This window comes from Anopheles coluzzii, chromosome 3 (assembly GCF_943734685.1).
Source record: "Anopheles coluzzii chromosome 3, AcolN3, whole genome shotgun sequence".
NCBI lineage: Eukaryota > Metazoa > Arthropoda > Insecta > Diptera > Culicidae > Anopheles > Anopheles coluzzii.
The window spans coordinates 29,641,109-29,660,944 of NC_064671.1; the positions used below are offsets into that span (position 1 = coordinate 29,641,109).

At 40.1% G+C, this 19,836-nt stretch overlaps 2 protein-coding genes across 2 annotated transcripts in view; both read right to left on the reverse strand.

Moving 5' to 3' along the window:
• The window catches only part of LOC120957536 (zwei Ig domain protein zig-8-like), a 316,504-nt gene extending 301,971 nt beyond the window's left edge, over positions 1–14,533 (reverse strand). Inside the window, exon 1 of the mRNA XM_049610622.1 lies at positions 14,481–14,533. The gene's annotated coding sequence lies outside the window, so the exon portion shown is untranslated. The remainder of the gene's footprint in view (positions 1–14,480) is intronic.
• LOC120957534 (zwei Ig domain protein zig-8-like) overlaps positions 1–14,564 on the reverse strand; it is a 43,484-nt gene extending 28,920 nt beyond the window's left edge. Inside the window, exon 1 of the mRNA XM_049610620.1 lies at positions 14,481–14,564. The gene's annotated coding sequence lies outside the window, so the exon portion shown is untranslated. The remainder of the gene's footprint in view (positions 1–14,480) is intronic.
• Positions 14,565–19,836: the final 5,272 nt, after the last annotated feature.

The window sequence follows — 19,836 nt, forward strand, 5'->3', positions numbered from 1 at the left end:
CGAAAATCATATTCCGTTAGCCCTACTACACACCAATATTCATAATGGCCGGATGTAAAGAAGCATGTTTGCAATAACAAATCCAATTACGTGAAGTTTATTCGTTGCAATTTTGAGATTTTGTGGTTCGTTGTGTAAATTTTCGCAACAATTGCAATCCTTCGTTGTTCAAATTCCCGTTCACGCTATCCAATCAGTCACTTCGGATTTGTTATTGATCAATTTTGAACGCCGCGTGATGCAGGGCCTCCATTTTATCAATGTAATGCAACGAGTTTACCATAATATCCATCCCTGGACCTTACATCCTGGTACATATTTTCGGAAACCATGCTCATGATTCAGCAACCGGAAATGCACCGACAAACGCATCAGCTTACGCCCCCCTTACAGCATGACGTTGATGTACCTCCTGCTAGGACAGTCTGACGGTACGATGCGGTAGAATTGTAGTATCCACCAGTGCTTCTGTCAAGGAGGTTGTTTTCGCCTGTATGAGCACTGGCAATAGACACAGAGTTAGGAAGGGTGACGTAAACAGAGTGCTGTGTATATTGTTCCCCGGATGCACCCATATTGTACACGGATATGCAAATGCACCAACAGTACCCGGGCGCCGAATTCGGTATGAATACGGTTGAAGTGAGCTCAGCAGGGTTGCGTCGAGCGTCAGTTGTAGAAGGTCTCGCTGTATCCTGTTAGCCGGAAGTGGGAAACGTTACCGCACCTCGGTGCATCAGCTGCTCAACGGTCATTAATAATCTCCTTGTACGCGGCACTCCCTTCTTTGTTCCTCCTAGTTTTCCACCATTACATCCGGACCGTTTTGCGTTGTGACTCAGTGTGAGTGTGTTTGTTCCCCTTAAACCCCGTGCTATTTTTGGTATGCCTTTTCTTGCCACATCTTTTTGTGGGTAGAATTGAAAAGCTTGTTCCTCAGTGCTGATTCTTATGCTAAAAACATAATCAGTTTAGATCATATTTTTTGCAATTTAATTTTTCTTTAAACGTACTTTTCATGTAAAAGTGTGTATGAAAATGTATGAAAATGTATGTAAGTGGGTATGTATGTAATCCGGGTATGTATGAAAATGTGTGTATGTGTAGGCTTCGGACACTCCCAACGCAAGCGATCGTGCTTTTACATCACGCAACCGGGATAAAAAGAGCACATCGAGCCAGTAACGGTCAGCTACTGGCATAAATTTCAATTTTCAATTCTTATATTACATTTTCCCTTTTTCTTTTCAACTTGCAGAAAAGCACCACAAAGAGTGATTATAGAAATGGGAGAGAATGGAACAAGTTGGTCATTTGAATAATATGCACGGTTTAGCATTTTTGAAAGCCGAGCAAAGGTAGAAAGACGACATGGAAACAGCTCATAAATCTGATACTCTTCCACTTTAGTATTCCCAAAATGCAAGAAAAGGTTCTGCTATTGTTTACACAAATGTGTAAAATATTCTAACAAAATCATGAATTTAAAATAAAAACCGACTTGCCCTTCAGGATACGGATATTTACACAACGGTAAGCACGCGAAATAGTAATCGTTTGAGGTGCAATAAACGGAATACTTATAATCGTTATCAGCATCGTTAGAAATCGTGTTTATCCGGTGGAAATGCTCACATTGATGGTGCGTGCGGAACAATAAGCGTAAGATGCCTTAACAGGGCCGCTAATGGTCGCCGACGGACGCATTTGGGGCAGAATTAATTGTTTTGATCCTTTTTATCGTCTATTTGTAAGCGCAGTCGTTTGGTGGAGATCGTTTATAAACAAGGTGAGCGCATATTATAACATTTTTATTACATTCTATTTTGGAGTTTTACCTAAAGATCGAGTAATTAGTTTTTACATTATCATAGAAAAGTATCCAGTGATATTTTTTGCTTTGAAACATTCTTAAACACAAGAAACACATTTAAGGATATAAAACCAAAGCAAACGCTTGAATGCACACTAGAGCAAAGTACACATTAGCTCATCTCTAATGGCTCCGGTCCCTGGTGAGAAAGTCTCTCTGGCGTGTTCTGGGATCAAGGTGAATGTCAAACGACTGCTGCCGGCTTGTCGAAGCTGTCTTGTTTAATTTTCTTTTCAGGTCGTTTACTTTTCTTTTGTTTTTTGTTTTTTTTGCCTTTTATATGTTTGAGGGTGTAGAGTTTTGCTGCTTTCATCTACCGAGAGATACGATTACGCGAGCTTTGCCTTGCTACTATAATGTTTATGCAGGCTCCTCTCCATGTGGAGCGCACTGGAGATACTTTTAGTGACAGAGAGAAAGAGATCAAAGGGAAAGAAAGAAAAAGATGGAGAGATATGATGAGGCAGTGGCATCCGTTGACGTTATTCGGTAGGCAAAACATGCTCATTATATTTCTTCAGCACAGGCGAAAATATTTGGCGCATATCGCATCGCATTATAGCACCACTAGGCAGTAGGTAAAATGATGGCTTAGTCTCAGTTTCAGTTGCCTGTTCAACCATCACTGCCGTACATCAAATACAAGCGTGCTAGAGGTATGTTTATCTTCTACTTGAAGCGAACCTGCGCGGAATTGCATCCGTTCCTTATCATACAAAAAAATACTGATATGCGGATCGAAAATTGGCATAACTTGGTAATGTTCATCTATGGGTGACTTATAACTCGAACAAAGATTCACATTTCCACTATCGAATCACGTCTGAATGATAAATCTTGTTCCGCGCTCTCTCGCATACTCCAACGCATCCTCACACCACATAAAACGAAGAGTCATTGAGCACTCTTTTAGCACCAACTGCACCGAGCGAACATGCGAGCAATATATTTATACAACAGCGAGTTGCAATTGCATCAACAATATTCTCTTACACACCGGCTGCAATAAGTAATCGGATACCAACGATCCAAGCAACCATGACAGGGGAAATAAATGTGGAAGCATCGACGGTCCTCCTATTCTCGCCGTACATCAGAGGACGCTAGCTTATCGTCCAGAAGTATCGAGTTCTCAACACCTTCCTCTGGCGTTTCTTTTCTCTCCTCATGAAAAGTGAATGAGAATTGCAGAAAAAAAAACGTAGTCACAAAGCCAGAACATGCTACACGTGGTAAACTGGAGTCGAAACTAGACCACTGAACCTTGTACCCACCGTCGTCCCGAAGCGTCTTCTTTCCACGTGATATCGAATGAATAATGTACGGCTATTTATCAGCCTCAGGGGGCAGCAACAGCATACGAAGCACACACACAGGGAGAATTATTGCAGCTCAGGTCAACCATTACCACCTCGTACGTTTTACCAGTCGAACGTTGCAATGAAGTGCAATAAAAACACTACGACAATGAAACAAAAACCAGCCAGCACATTCAACTAAACTGCATCCGGATAAGAATGAAGAATGAATGAAAGAGAAGCTGGAAGTTGGTATAGTTGGCGGCGAGTTTCGACTTCGGGAGAATTTAATGGCCTCCTAGTTTTTCTTCGTGTTTGCATTAATTACGCTAGTGGCCAGTAGTCAAGTAATCGCTCTTCTTGGCCGTTGTGATCGTGTTTGAAGCTCGCCGTGTTCTGTTGCACCGGAACAAATCCTTGAGGCATTGACATTGTGTCCCGAGTTCAATACAGGTGGCCGCTTTTTTATAGGTATCCTGTGAGCTGATTTATACTGGTGACCTGAATTGTTGTTCAGAATAAAAATTTCGGGACAGGTGGACTCAACGCAAACCAAATCTGTCTTGTTTCTTGGTTGGAGGTCACCTGTACACATCTAGGAAATATATCCAGACACTAAAACTCTTGTCTGAGCCTGTTGGTACATGAATTATGCACGTGATTCAGTGTGTAGTACAGGGTCTTAGCTACTCACACAAGAAAAGGATAGTCATTAAGGATAGGCATTGAAATTTATTGATACAAATATTGAACTTCATGGTGTTTTTTTCCCGGAAAGAGATGGATAGCCTCTATCGCCAAGAAGACAACTAACAACTTTTGTCCGAGTGGAGAACCTTAGCAACTCTACAATTGGTGCCCGTCTGATGCAATATATGCATCAGATGATAAAGTCTGGATCACTGGAATCAAACACTCTTGACAGTAGAATGGGCTATGGAAACCCTGTTTTGCCTTTCCACATGGTTGAAGGGTCCTTCTGAGAACCTTACGCTTATTTGAGGCTAACAGGATTTTGCAGGAAAATGGTACTATATGCATTTTTTTTGTTTTCTTTTGAAATGCATGACCTGAATGGTCAATAAGGTTTTTTCATTCCGTCGAACTAATTACGTTCTTGCAATCCAGATAGTAAAAGTCAAGCGAAAATTTCTTTCCCAATGATTTAAAAAAATGGAGGAAGTAGCTAATACAACACCATTTCTTAATGAGCAGGCTTAGTTTCTAAAGTCATTGATGTGTCGATAGGGCTTAAATGTTGTCTTAACACTCTAATGCTCAGCGTTGATTTTACATAACTCTTTTTTCCTTTCAAATGATGAAAGAAAGTATGTTTAACAGAGATTCAAATGTTCTCGAAGCATGGCACATCTTTTGAAACTATACTAATATCATAGTCATAACAAGGGCTTTTCCTTTGACATTCTTAAACGTCAAACTCTTTTCGCTTCAAACAATTGTCATTTTATTCCCTTTCCGTTGGTCATAAAACCGTTTCCGTACAAGCAATAAGCCACATTCAAGGAAAGCATCGTTTGGTTGTTTTCTATCGCACATCCTCCATTGAACAAAAGCCACTACAATTTCCCCCAAGGAGCGGTCGGTAAACTGCAAAACCACCTTGGGAAAAATGGCTCTCACCTAGAGAAAAGTAGGAAAGGAAAGCAACGACGCGTTTCATAACAGCATTTTATGAGACATTCCACACGCCAGCTGGTTTTTGGTTGCCGTCTCAATGGCTTTTGCGTGTCCTTGCCGTAATCCTTGCCTGTCGGCACAAAACGGAAACCAAGTGCTCACTAGCGACTCACACCGGCTCGTGGTTCATTATTTGGGGTCGTGCGTAGAATTTTGTTACTACCTTCGGGCTAATCCTGTCCTCGAGCTAAATGCGAAATGTACGCACTGTGCGAAAGCTGCCGGATGCTTTATGGTCCTAGGCCATTGCTCGTGCCAAGCGTTTGCCTCAACGAAAAAGTTAAAAATAACAGGGAAAGACCACAGCGTTGCCCCTGAGTCGTAAGACGCACGTGGGGACTTGTTGGGGCAGATCGGTATCGTAAATTTGACACCTTCTTTTCTCGCGCGAGACACAACAAGCGCCAGTGACCCCCACACCGAAACCGCTTGTGCTCATGGTTTATGTACGCCAACGAGTGTGGCATGCAAATTTTTCTCTTACCCACACACATTCACATGCCACCACCAACATTCAAACATTATGTTTCCTGCGGGTGTCGTTGGATGAGGTTTTCGGTGAGATTGTTTTGTATTGCTTTCCCTTTTTTGCGTTCGTCCGTGTGTGTGTGTGTTTGTTTGCTGAACAGCTTTTTGCCATTGCTGTCAGCACTCTATTGATGTAACCGAAGCAATGGCTGGTTGTGGTCGAAAGCAACACCAAACAAGCCTAACAAAAAGAGCCACAACATGTTGAAACTTTCCATCCCACACATGCTGGCTTTAGTTATATGGCTACCTCGTTCTTTTACATCCAAGATGACTATCCTTTTCCGAGTTATATTTACCAGAAGATGGGTAGAAGACACAAAAAGCAACACTTACTCATCACAGTCTGGCACAGAGACTGATGTAGGGTGGAAGTGAAAAAGTTAGTCAAACAGATGGGAAACTTTCGCTCCGAAAAAAAATATAACAAAAGCATTCTAGAAAGCTTTGAACCTGACAACGAGAATGCATATGAAAAGGGGAAATACTCAGTAAACTGAGCAGATAGGTATACATTAGCTTTAATTTATCTCAGATAAAACATTCCATTCCGCAGCACCACCCAACGTCAATTGAAAACTTCTCAGGAACGAGGTGCTTTTGTTCTTCCATTTCCATTGAGTGTAACCCCCTTCTCTAAGGTCCAGAGCGACGAGAGAAGAGACAAAAGAATCCGGCTTTGGAACAAAGAATGAAACTGAGTCAAGCATGCAGGGTTGGAATAATTTCTTGGGAAAACTTTTAATCGTTTCGTTGCTTTTGACCCGGCAACAGTACGGGCACGTCCCTCGAGACAATGCGCTTGAAAGTATTTAACAGTACCTCTTTTTTGCTATTGTTACCCCAATGGAAGGTTACCACACTGCACGGATATCCATCCTTCCTTCCTTCGTGGAGGTTCATTAAGAGAGACTTTAAAGCTGGGTCTGTTGTTTGTGCGGTTTTTGCGGTAGAACCAGCACACCAAGGGTGTATTCTTCCACCGCACTAAGGATGTTACACATACGTTCTAAGCAAAAATAAGATTCGGCAATTTGATGATTAATTATGTTTTGTTTATGCTTAATATTCATATTTTTACGACCAACTATTTCGAAATACTGTGCCAAACAACAGAGACTTGTGTTCACCGCAACAAACGCAGAACAAGAGCAAAGCAGGGAAGCAACATGACATGATAGTTTATCGTTTGGCAAATTGTACATCTACCCGTGGGCTTTATGTGGTGGTAAACTTTTTTAAGTTTCAACCCACATTTCTAGTGTTCAGTGAATTCTAGCAGCAACATCAGTGAAAGCCTGCAAAGTTTCTACCAAAAGCTTCTGTACAACAGCACTGAAAATTTCGTACCCACACGCACCGGTGCATTATGTTATAAAACTTTGGATTTTACGAACCACGTACGAGCATGGGAGTGGGTTGTAGCAACACATTTCATGAGAAGCCGAAAGAAGATGGTTCAAAAAGATGGCATGCAAGCGTGCGTGGTGTTCGAATTATCTTAGAGCAAAAGTAGATCCTCGTTCCTCTGGTTGCCTTGAGATTTTTTTGCTGAATTTACAGGTTGCGGTAGTTGGGATAAGATTAAGGAACGAATCGTGCAACAGATTGACCTTCTTTGTGGGATTGCATCGGGTCAATAGGTGGGTAGTGGGTTGTAAGCGTTTTTTGATTGTTAGCAAATAAGAATAAAAAACGGTTACAGATTCCTATTGAGATAATATTGTTTTTATACCGAGGGGTGAACATGGCTTTCAGTTTAAAAACATAAAAAAAACTTTTACCATTATTGATATTAAATATTATTTTATAATTGGCCTAACCAAAAAGAAACATAGATTACCATTTTCGATGATATCCATTTCCTGCTACTGCTCATAATCCATTATCCATTATTTTGCGCTGACAGTCAGTATTGGCAACGAACAACTACCGGAAAAACTTTTCCATTCATTACTGCGTGCTTTGTTTCCGCAATCACTGCTCCTGGAAAGCCTTGGTTGTGTCTCAAATCCATTATTATCAACGCTCACGATGAGTAAATTAACTTTCTCGATACTTTTTCCCACCACGACAGCTGACTCCCAGTGTCCATCCTGTCTGGTCCGCATTCCGCTAAGCATTCATCGTGTAGCAGAGCATTATTTACAAAGTTACAAAACATTCGTCAAGTGTTTCATATTTCATTCTTTTGCTCTCAAAGTTCGGCTTCCATTTCTATCGTACCGGCCTTTTTTGTACAACAAACTTCAATCTACAGCCGAATTCTGAAATTGCATTTCTACTTCTGTTCTCAGACGTTGTGTTGAGAATGGTTTTCCCATCAGCAGACAACACTAAAATTGAAATGCTAATGGTTGCGAGAGTGGGCGCTGAAAGGCAAGCAACAGTATGCTAGACAACGAAAACAATGTTTTTTTTTCTTTCTCACCATTCTTCTTATCTTATCCATCTCTCTCGGTGTTGTCTCGCTTTTACACGGCGAGAAGAAATTTCATCAGAAAGCAAACTCATCTAAACGCAGCAGACAATGGAGAATGAGCAATGATGAAATTCTTCTCGTCCAAGTGCTTTACGCGTGACTTTTCTCTTGTTTTTTTATGAATCGATTAAAAATGGGATTTAAAAAAGTTCTTCTTTTTTGGAGGCCATTGCACTCATTTTAAAGATAGAGTTTAAAGAAGATTGGATCTTAAAGGAGTAATTGGATAGGTTTTCCACAGGTCAAGTGATTTATGCTCTTGGTACTATCAAGTCGAGAGACTCATTCACGAGAAAAAAAACGCTTCAACCCCAAAAAAGGACGAAAATTACTCGAGAGCATGCACATTTCTCAAGCGATTTTATAATTTTTAAAACTATTATCTTGTAAAAAAAGATAACATTGTTTTTCCAAAAAGATTAACCATGAATTTCTCAGTAATTAGGCCAGTATTTTGATTAATAAAATTAAAAGATTGAAAATCGTTTCAAAAATTCCATTTCCAACGTCCTGCACTGCAAATCAATCTAAATTACACCATTATGTTTTATTCTCGCGATTTATGATGAAATTAGCATTATTATGGATGCATTTTTCCTCGATTGAGTCTTTTGTTTTACAACTACATAAAGCATTTTCAGTGCCAACAAACTTGCTACCTTCACGCAGAAAGTGGTTTCAATTGTTTCTACACTCCACTCTCCTGCTTTGCGTTGAGCTGCATGTTGTTCCAATTTACAGAGCATAATGCCACCACCACCACTACCATAAACTCATTCATTGCCATTTTGTCTGGGCCGTACCAATCCAATTTTGCTCTGCATGTGTTCGTGAGCCTGCATAGTCCTTAAATAACAAGCCTACAATAGCGATCACTTTAAAACGATTACTGCAGTTGCAGCCTCACTAGTTTTAAAGCACTTTAACTGCTCTATGAAAAGGCTGCAGTTCACGGCATGTACTTTGTTCTATAGCGCCAACATTGGACAAATCTGCGGAAGTTTGTGGTTGGTCAATTTGCCATCGCTTAGAACGAAACTAAATTGCTGATACCCAGTGGCGCAAAGCGGGAGCAATTTCAGATATGAGCTTCAACAATGCTTAGATAGTGAAAAAGTTATGATGCGCCGCAGCTAGTACGATTAAGAACAATGGTCATGATTAACAAAGTTTTGTGCTTTTTGATGATGTAGATAATACTAAAGATTTGCAATATTATGGGGGAGTTTTTCTAGCTTTACATTCACTATGCAAGGCTTGTTATTTCAGTTTAATTAGTAGTTCCACAATCAGCTTCATGCTGAAATTTATCAAACCATACTATGAATAATTTATGGCGTTGTAAAACACACGAAGCACACAAAGCTTCCTCCATTGCGCATACACTTCACATAGGAGCAGTTAATTATTCACTTGTTTGTACTTGCCTAATTAATTCCACTGCAATTTGCTTTACTCAACATCGTTTAGAAAACAAACAAACATAAACTCCCGACACTAAAAGTTAATCGCTCAAGTTAAACTTCAGGCACTACTAAAAATGCGCAGCTTTGGAGGTTAAGGCACAAACGCAGAGAAAGGCATAATAATTACACAAAAACGAACACTACTACCGAAAAACTGCCCAACGCTCAATTGCCATCGAAACGAAAAATAAAAACGCTGTAGAATTCATTTGCGTTTTTGACTGTGCTTTTATATGCCGAACTTTTCCCGTGCGATGAATTTGTTGCATGGTTTGCTTTTCGTCGAGCTCTGGATTTTTTTTGCAATTACCACCCAGTAGGCAAACTAAACAAACAAACCAGTTGGACGGAGTTTTTTGCTGACGAACCAATCTTTTGTTCACTTGCTTTTAAATCGCTTTGTAAATAGGCGGTAGTTTACTACAGTTTAACAAGATTATGGTTTTATTAAATTAGAAAGCGTTGGATGTGGAAAATATAATTTTGTCGGTCAAACTTGTAAAAGGTTTTTTTTCATCTGAACATTTAGTTATTCATCAAGGTAAATTGAGTAAATTCGTTATCAAAGCAGAAGCTTAAATCAGAGTTAAACAGCACAGGTTGAAAGTAAATAATTTAAGCAGCCCTTTTCACTCGTTAATAACCGTTGCTTCTTTGAATAATTATCACCGGATCACGAAATCAATCCCAGGTGCGGTAGCAGTTGCTAATCCTTCTTACTTATCCTAATCTCTCATCGCCTCAAATAAATGAACACTTGGCACTGATCGGATAAAGCGTTGGCTTGAGACATAACAACCCTATTCTTCTCAGTTTCTTTAACTTTGTCCCAATCACCTGCATTATGGCTCGCTTTAACGCTTTCAAGAAGTCATAAATCTGCACAACAACCAGTTAAGCAATCTGATTAATGAACAGCCCTAATAAATAATTAACTGGCCAATAGAGACGAACCAACTTGTTACCGATGATGGGGTGATGGTCGTTCTTTGATGATTGATACTGATAACAATGAACAGTGTTCCTTTCTCTCCTTTTCAATAATTTGGTTATGATTTTGAAACTCAAGATCTAACTTAATGATTCAATGGGATAGTAATTACCATAAAACGTTTTGATTACCATAACTTAATACTTAAAATGATTCAAACCACTTGTCTGTTTGGAATTGAGCAAAGTCGTTACTAGCTTTGCTTGAAACACGAATACGAGCAAAGGCATTTAAGAAACAAAAGAGCAAACAACAAGCAGTCAAAACATAAAAACAGTCAAAATCATAATTCCCCATTGGTGGGAAATGTGCACATTCAGGAACCAGGGCTTCTAAAAATCATTTTCCCTGCCTTGAGCAGCACTAACGACAAAACACCCTCACAGATCTTAACATTCTCATGCAGGATGTGATTGTACACTCTCTGGCTACATTCAAACCTTGCTACAAGCGGCAAACCCTTGTCGACACGTTGGCGAAACTAGCTTCCAAAAAGTGGACCCAAAACGAAGAAATCCTTTTTATCGATTTTCACATAGCGACTGTTAGATGTATTTTTTTCAACCGCTAATCCTCTGTGAACCGTTAGCCTACATGCACACTGATACAAACGTTTGTGGTCGGATCTCGAGTTTTCACTTGGCACTAGCGCTCAACGTTTTAGATGAAAAGCCTCTCATTCACAAATGTCCTACGACTCGTTTTACGTAAGCCTTTAGATGGTGTCGGTTTTTTCTTTTCCTCATATCTGCATACCTAACTAGCTCGAAACAGCTGCGGATCCGGTCGCCGTTCGTGAGTGACACATTTTTGTAGCTCAAAAAATGGAAAGAAACTAACCCAAACCAAAAAAACGGCACAAAATTTGATCAACACCAGTCGAATCCGTTAAGCCAACCGCTAATCTCATTCGCACAACGTGTTGCCCGGTATCGTTTCGAGCCTGTTCGGAATGTCATTCATCAACAGAGAGGTCGAAAATATGTCGCCAGCTATGTGCACCGTTGGTGCGACGAATAGACTCGTCAAAACGTAACGACCACAGTTTATGTGTCCGGTCACGGAAACGTATCGGGAAGGCATGAACACTCGTTTCATCCATGAGCAAGCTTACAGCATTTTTCTATGTTTTAGCCTTTTTATTTCCGTTTTGAAGTTTTATTCTCTTTGCGATCTTTTGCAATTTGGTCAAGGCACGAAATTTGACGCTTTTCAGCATATTTCAATTTATTAACGCGCTATTAATATTAACACGACCTTGAGAGCGGTGTGCAAAAAAGGTGTGCACCGGTGTCCGATAACAGGATACGGCTGCCGTAGTACGTTTAACCACCGATTGTTATTCCAGCTACCGACACATTATTCATGGTTTGTTGAGTTTTGCTGTTTCTTTATTCTGCCAGAAATGGAATCCAGTGGATGAAGCCATGACCGAGAAGCAAACCGCTAAACGTTGTCCAGCATCAGTGCAATTGAACGAAAGGAGAGAGCAAGAGCTAGTTGACAAAAACACACCCTTAAAGCTTTCAGCCACTGGTCCTTGGTGCTTGGTACGCGTTGGTGTTGGAAAATTTCGTTTTGTTATTCCATGGAATTATCGTTTTCCTTTTCGACTGTTGGTCTGTTTCGGGGCGAGAGAATTGAGAGTCCGAATGATTTCGGGCTCTAGTTCCGAATAACACCGTTACGGGGAAATCATAATACTGCTTCGAGTAAGCAAACCGTGCCATGGTGACCCATATTTAAAAGTAAAGTTGTTGTAACGGGAGTGAAAATGCTGTTTGCTTGTAAGTATTTTCCACGAATACCGGCCAAACTGGGATTCAATAGAAACAGTGTTTGTGAAGGTGGACCTCACCTTTTCTCTTTTCAGAATGGAGTAGTTTTATGAAGTGTCCAAAGTGTAGAATATTATTCTTAAAGCAATTTCAAAATTATACAAAACACTTCTTATTTTTCCTATTTTTTATGACCCAAACCGATGTACGAGAGTAAATGATACCCCGCTAATGGAGCCGCCCAGTTGTTTGTGTAAAAAGCTCATTTAATGGAGACGCCTGGTTGCTTTGAAAATCAAAATCTCTAACAATTCCCCCGACATTTTACTTACATTCGCTCCCCGAGCGAACAATCTCACTGCATTATGAAAGGTTTTTTTCTTTCTCTCGTTTAATGCCAACACACCCACAAGCATGAATAACACAAGCAGACGCACAATCGTCTCAGTAAGTTAAATCTGTTCTTATCCAGCAAATTTAAAATCAAGCAACGCATCAACTGTCGAATGATAACAACACTCAATGAAACATTTTTATAACTCGTGGTTGATGTGCGAACATTTGCTAATACATGCATTTTGACGTGAAGTAAGCAAAACTGGAAAAAGGTATTATAAACTTAACAGATTGTGTTGCAGTAAAACCTTCGAATGCTTGGTTAGTGGATGATCCTTCAAAGCATCATTTTCGAATTTGTAATAAAGCTTATGCAAAAAGTCGCTTAAAATCAATTTTTTTTCAAAGACTAAAATTATCGAGCATTTATATTTTCGAAATTATAATCTGAACGCAACCCATTCAGTTTAATTAAGGTTATTTTGCAGCAAAATATCCAAATCTTTCAGTAAAGAAAAATTTAACTTTAAGAAACTTTGTAGCAGTGCTTACATTTCCGTTTCAATTTCGACCCGTAAATTTTTAATTTAACTGTATATGCATCTTTGTTACGAGTAACCGTGCCGACAAACCGCATGTGCTTTGTTATGGCATGCGGAATGTAAACAAGCGTAAATGACAGGAGATAAGTTTAGACGTGTAAATAGGGTGACAAGATCGATCTTCGAATTTCGAACATCTATGGAAAGGCAACGTTCGCTGCGTAACGCGATGGCGCAACGGCCATCGCGGGAACAAAAGGATAAATACACCGTGCGCAGAACAAACGGTCTCTTTAAAAGTTAGCGAACGAAAGACCACGTTTTTTAAAACTACTAAAATCTAAGCTTGTCTTTTTATAATCGGTCGATCCGTTTTTAAATAAAGTAAAGATTTGTACGTTAGTGGAACGGTCGTTATATCTTGTTCGCCGCCGTCGAGGAGCCGACGGAGTTGCATTTGCAACAATCTTTGTTTATTAAAAATAACCCATTGAGTGCCTCTAAAACTCATCAAATAGCCAATACACGTACGCTGGTGTTCAAACTTTGCCATTTTCTCACCCAAAAAGTAAGCAAAAATTAAGCTGCTCATAACTTTACCGTTCCAAGCTGCTGTCCCACGAGATGGTTGACGATTTCACCATTTTTATGCTTTTTAAGGTTTCACACTGCACCATGCGCCACAGCATGAGCATCTCGATAAATATTTATGAAACCGTGCGCAACCCGTCCGAGGTTAACCTGCAAAGCCGTGAGCCGGAAAAGCAGACTCCCAAAAGATCACCGGAAAACCGGAGGTGAAAATGCGGTTTTAACGCTTCGTCTGTAGCGGTGGCAGGGAAAAAATAATTTCGTGCAAAAAGTGCCGCTAGGGCAAGTCCCGCAGCTTTTATGGGTTTTTATGGAAAGCAGGAAACATGAAAAAATGTTGAGCTGGTTGGTTGGAGCAACAATACCTCCTTTGCAGGTGTGAGGCATTTTTTACGTGTGATGTTTTTCACACATGAGAATCATTACTATAAACAAAACGAAACGCCTGCTCCGGAAAATGGAACCCACACTCATTTGAATTCTGTGTTATTGATATAATCAATTAAAATAATCACAGCATACAAAGAGATGCAAAATTTCTGGTTTCCTTTCAATCTGTTTAACCTATTGACATTATCATTCACATGAAAAGGTTGCATTTACACGCACTGATAGCGCAAAAGTCAAAAATTGAGTTTTGCTGAAAAGCGTCAAATTTCGTACCTTTACCATATTGGAAAAGAACAAAAGCTGTATTGGATTAGTTTGGTGTGTGGAGCAGCATAGTTTAATGTATTGAATGAAATTACAGCTCAAATGTTAGAATAAATACAAAACCATTTATAAAAATACTCAGAAAAGTTTGTCGGTTTACTTTTTAAAATGATAAAAGTTTAAAAGAATAAAATATGCAATCCATGGTAAACCTTACATACAGACTATGCTCCATCTACTTACCTGTAGTAAATACTTCCTTTTTGCTTTTTATCCAATTTTGGCAGTGTTTGTGTCGGCCGTTCTTTTATAAATTCATTATCCCAAAATGTATCCAATAAAACGCAACGCAATTGACGTTATTTTACCAAAACCGAGTGCTGTTCACGCTTGTTCCTTTGCGTGGTTTTTGCGATCGCAATTCACAGGCTCTGCTTCTGCTGACCGCAACACAAATTGTCAATTACCGTAACAGACACTGTCGGTGAGACGCCACGACACACTGATACATTCAAAGCTCCGAGGTTAAACACCAACAAGAAACACAAAAACACAATCTCCCCCAAACCCCCAAGTAGCGAAAAACACTGTAAAACGAAAGGGAAGGAAATGGTTTGCGCATACAATCGAGGGGAAGAGAGTGTTGGTACAATTTTACGCCTCGCTGGCAAAAGCATGACACGATGGCGGCTCATGCAAACATTACCCGGTGTACATATACTGTCACACAAACACACATTCAGTATTCTGCATTATCCATCGATAAGCTGAAACCGATATTCAACACACGAATAGTCTCCACTGGAATTGAAAAAGATTTTCCGGAAACACTGGTTTATTTGTTTATCGCTTCGTTTTTGGCTCTTCTTTTTTGTTTCTGGACCGCATTTGAGTTGCCAGACTGCATAAATCATACAATCGGATACAGGATTTCTTTCGCAACACTTTAGGTGTCATATCCGGAGATGCGGGTTTTATGCGCCGGATCCCATATGCTCAGCGGAAAGCTCAAACGGGACATTTTATCTGAAATAAAACGCTACTACACTTTATACTTCACAGACACATTTGATCCCGTCCACGTACGGGTCACGTTTACGAAGCGTAAAGCACTCGGGAAAAAGAAATCACAGCATACCGGACTTGCTCCCATTCACAAGGCACCACAAACCACTAAAACCTCGAAAACCAAACACTGCAGTACAACGGAACGGGTCGGAAAATTGCTTTCTAATCCCATTAAACTGGTCTCACACATTCCACATTCCAATGGCATATCTCAACGATCACACTAACACACATACCCGGGTCGACGTAAATACAGATCTGCATGCGTTTTATTCCACTGCGTTGCGTACATCATCATCATCATCATCACCATCATCATCATCATCATCTACATTATCATCATGGGTGGGTCGTGAAGAATTTCAAATCACTTTACCAAACATTCCAAGCGCAACAACCTTTTGCGCCAAACACACACGGCCTGGTGCACTGCACTTCATTCCGAGCAATTAAAGATTTGTGCCTTCGTCAACCCGATGGCGGAAATGTGACACTTGTGTGTAGATAATTTATGTTTCACCATCTAAGGCTTTACCGAACGACCTTTTGGCATGCCATTGTACAGGTGTGAACGAACACTTTTGCCATCTAACAGCATCACTCTCGAATACTTCTGTTAAGGACACTTTATTCTTTTCTCAAGACCTTTCTGCGTCTTGCCTTTCTTCATGTATCAAACATTCTTCTTCACACGAAAGTAGAGAGCACCTTAAGAATAAAAAGCACAACGACTATTAAATATTGCATCATGGTCGCTTCATTCCGTCCGCTTCACCGGCAACCAAAGAAGAACCCGTACGACATTATGCCACTCTACAAGCAAAACAAGATTATTGGAGAGCCTCTTTTCTCAACACACACGTACATTCCTACCTTCGAGCTGTTAAAACACGTCTACTTGAGATGGTCACCAGCGCACCGGCAAAGGAATAATAATCCAATATTCAAGCGACGAAGGCTACACCATCCACCAGCAACGATTGAAATGATCTTTCCGCCGACTGATGAAGAAGAAAGTAATGATTTTGTATCTCTCTTCGATGCGGTATTCGACGGAACGCGAAAAGTCGTTTTCTTATCACCTCCCACAGCTACTACACGCTAGCACGTACGCACGGACAGCCGATTCCTATCAACTACCTTCAACTCTAGTCACCGAGCTACTGAGTTGCTGTTTCGTTTCATTCGTCCATGGGGTTGACTTCGTTGATTCAAGCTGAGCTGAGTGACTTCCCCTAACCGAACGAAGAAGCTTTCGGAGCACTCACTGAGCCATCTGGGAGAGATAGTTTTCATTGTCACACCAACACAACCCAACTGTTCATTCAAAAACTAGCAAAACGGACAATATACGTTTACGTTTCGAGGTTAGGGTGTTTTGCTTTGATTTTTTGTTTTGTTATTTGTGTGTGAGTAGAACTTGTTTCTGTTCTTGTCTCTCTGTCATGTCCCAGGCCGTTATCAGCTGATGAGTTTTGATTAGTTTTTATGAGTATTACGTACGTTGTGAGAAAGGTTGGTCGACAGGAAACTAAAAAAAAGAGTCTATTTAAATGGACGACATTTGAGGAATCTTTCTAGATCGTTTTAAAAACAAATGTTATCAAATTGGATATTTAGAAATAATTTTGACAATTAAATAACACGGTTCGACAATGTGGCTTAAATTTAAAAATAATATCACCAAGTCCTCGACTGAATAGATGTGTATAGACATTTTTTGAATGATTTGATTTGAACCAAAAAAAAAATTATAGAATTCAAACGATTTGAGCAAAGCATTATCCCAAGGATTTTCATTTTCGTTCAATCGATCAAGTCATTTATAACAAAGCTCGTTTAAAAAAGACTAACAAAAATAACAAACGTCCATGCAAACGACATAACATATTCCAATAATATTTAAACTTCAACGTATCAGTCGACCTATTATCATTCCTGTCGATAATGAGCTTTAACAACATCTGCTAACATGCCATGTATCGAGCTGATAATGTTTTAAACAGAAGCAAGACTTACGGTTCAACTTTCCCTTATCCAGTTCACTATAGCTTACTACTGATGCGATTTATCAAACTGTCATCCAATCTCCCCTCACTTCGTAATGCTCTCCCATCAAGAGGTCGTATTAAATTAGCGATAGTGTCATGGAAAGTACCAACAACATTATGAACTCGTATGCACATTGGCCCAAAGCTACCGGCGCAAGATACCATCAACGCCCAACAAAGCCGTCACCTTATATGCGGCACATTATATCCCATCAAACACACAGATTATGTTGTGCCGCCGAGTACGATGAGCATGGAATATTCTCTTCCTCCACGCTGACGCATAATGCCTATCCAATAACTTTACCAACCAGTTTATCCCGAACCGAGTGCTGCAACGCAACAAAAGCTCCACATGCACTCCGTGGAGTGAGTGGGGATCAGTGGCATCCGCTGGTTTAAACTCTGTAGCCACAGCTCGCACACTACTTTCATGTCTTCGCGGACATTTATCCATCCAGTGATGTTGCTTGCCTCACCCAACAGTTCATAGCGGACACATTTTCATGTGACTCAACCCTGAGGATAGCGAACGTTTTTTTTCCCAGCAGGGCAGCAATCCTGTCCTTATTTATTCATATCATCCACGCCTTCATTTTTTCATGCCTAGTGTGCTCTGTAGTTCTAGCGGAGCTTGTTTATACCATCGCAACTATAGTTCCGTTGATGGAGTGCGAACAGCAGAAGATACACCCACGGGTTAGTACAACTCTCACTTCGTGAAGATGAACCAGAGTGACGATGGTAACAAATTCCAAATGCTACCGGTCAGATATGCATTAGAACGAAAGATGAGCGTTTGATGTTTACTTTATGACCTTTAATTCGAGAAGAAGAATAATATACATATATATGCATCGAACTCTCATGTTCCGAGCATTTTTGTGACAAAGGCTCAAAAACTCATGAACAACACTCTGAAGCATAGAAAAGTCATGATTCGTAATTTTGGATGATTTTCAAAAAATGTTATCAAGAAAAGCTTTTCTGAACTCCCAACACAATACGCAATGGTATTTAAAACACTAAAAAAACTTAATTATTAGAGCATCGATCAATAACTATTCAAAAATGCTGTTTTTGAACGAATTGTAACACGCAAATTATTTCATTATGACTATTTTCGATCACGTCATCGGCATTGCATTGTGCAGACCACACGCAAACCGAACCCTAGAAGCAAACATTCCATAAGGAGATACACATCGTGGACCAAACGACGTCGACAATCATCATCTCAGCGCTATACAGGCATGGTTTTCGGATTCGTGCTGGGTTGCAAGCACAAGATGGCACAAACATCATGGGTTTGAATATCAATTGACGGTTTCAGATGAAAATTGAAAGCTTCTCGCTATAACTTCTATCAACCACTCAACAGCTTGCGTTCATTCGATGTCCCGTCCCGTGCCCGAGAATTGATTTTCATTCAAAACTGGTTGGTGTTCAAGAAGTTTACAAGCACTTCATCGTAAACCGCGACAAGGGCGAGGACTGGCGATGCATAAATGATGTGCCGTCGAATAATTAAACTAACTTCGCAGGTTCTTCGTACTTCAAAACGATGACTACATCAAGCGTAGAGAGTTGCGTGGCCACCAGGTGGCTTTCAATTCATTATTCAAATAACATCCCAACGTGAGCTCTGAGCGTAGTGGTAGATTGAAAGGACAATTTGCAGAATATCGGCACACTTATCGGTGATCATTAATGCATGATGAGCTACGCGGAAAAACGGAAAGTTTTGAGAAGAAAATATAAAATCCAGTTCGAAACAACAGGATGATGTTTAAGGATTTTTTTCCAACTCCGTACAAAATCATCCAGAACAATCGTCTATTCTGCGTCATACATTTCACCCTGGTGATAAACAATGCAAAAAACTACCATTATGAACTGATGAACGCACAATGTGACGATTTCACGCTCTCACACGCGCATTGTCATGGGCTTCACAGATTTTCCGCATGAAACTCTCATGCCTTGGAAACACACATGTGTCATGCACACATGTCCGGCCCACCTAGCAGCTTCCTCCGGTTTGGATGGATGGAAACGGTCACCACCAGTAACGTGATACATTCGGTTGGTCACCAGCAGTAGCTTGATTATTAAATTTATTTCTGTTTTTACCACGTGCATCAAAATAATGCTGTGAAGCAGAAATGTATCAATTTCACTGCAAATATTGGTGGCGTGTGCGAAAAATAAACCAGAGAAGGTGATTATTGTAAGATTCGATTGTTGTCTAGATTTCGTTGGTCGACGTAGAACGTTTCCGCGTAGTAATCAAATTTGGTGTCTATCGGTATGATCTTTGTACTCTTTAATATTCTTAATTCAAAACGTGGTATCAATAATTTCAATAATTACTTAACTGGAATCGGTTTATCTTTTCCTTGGTCATAGTTTTATAGAGGTTTTTTTTTGGTAGAATTAAACCTTAAGTAAATATTTTGTTTATGTAAACCTTGAATTCT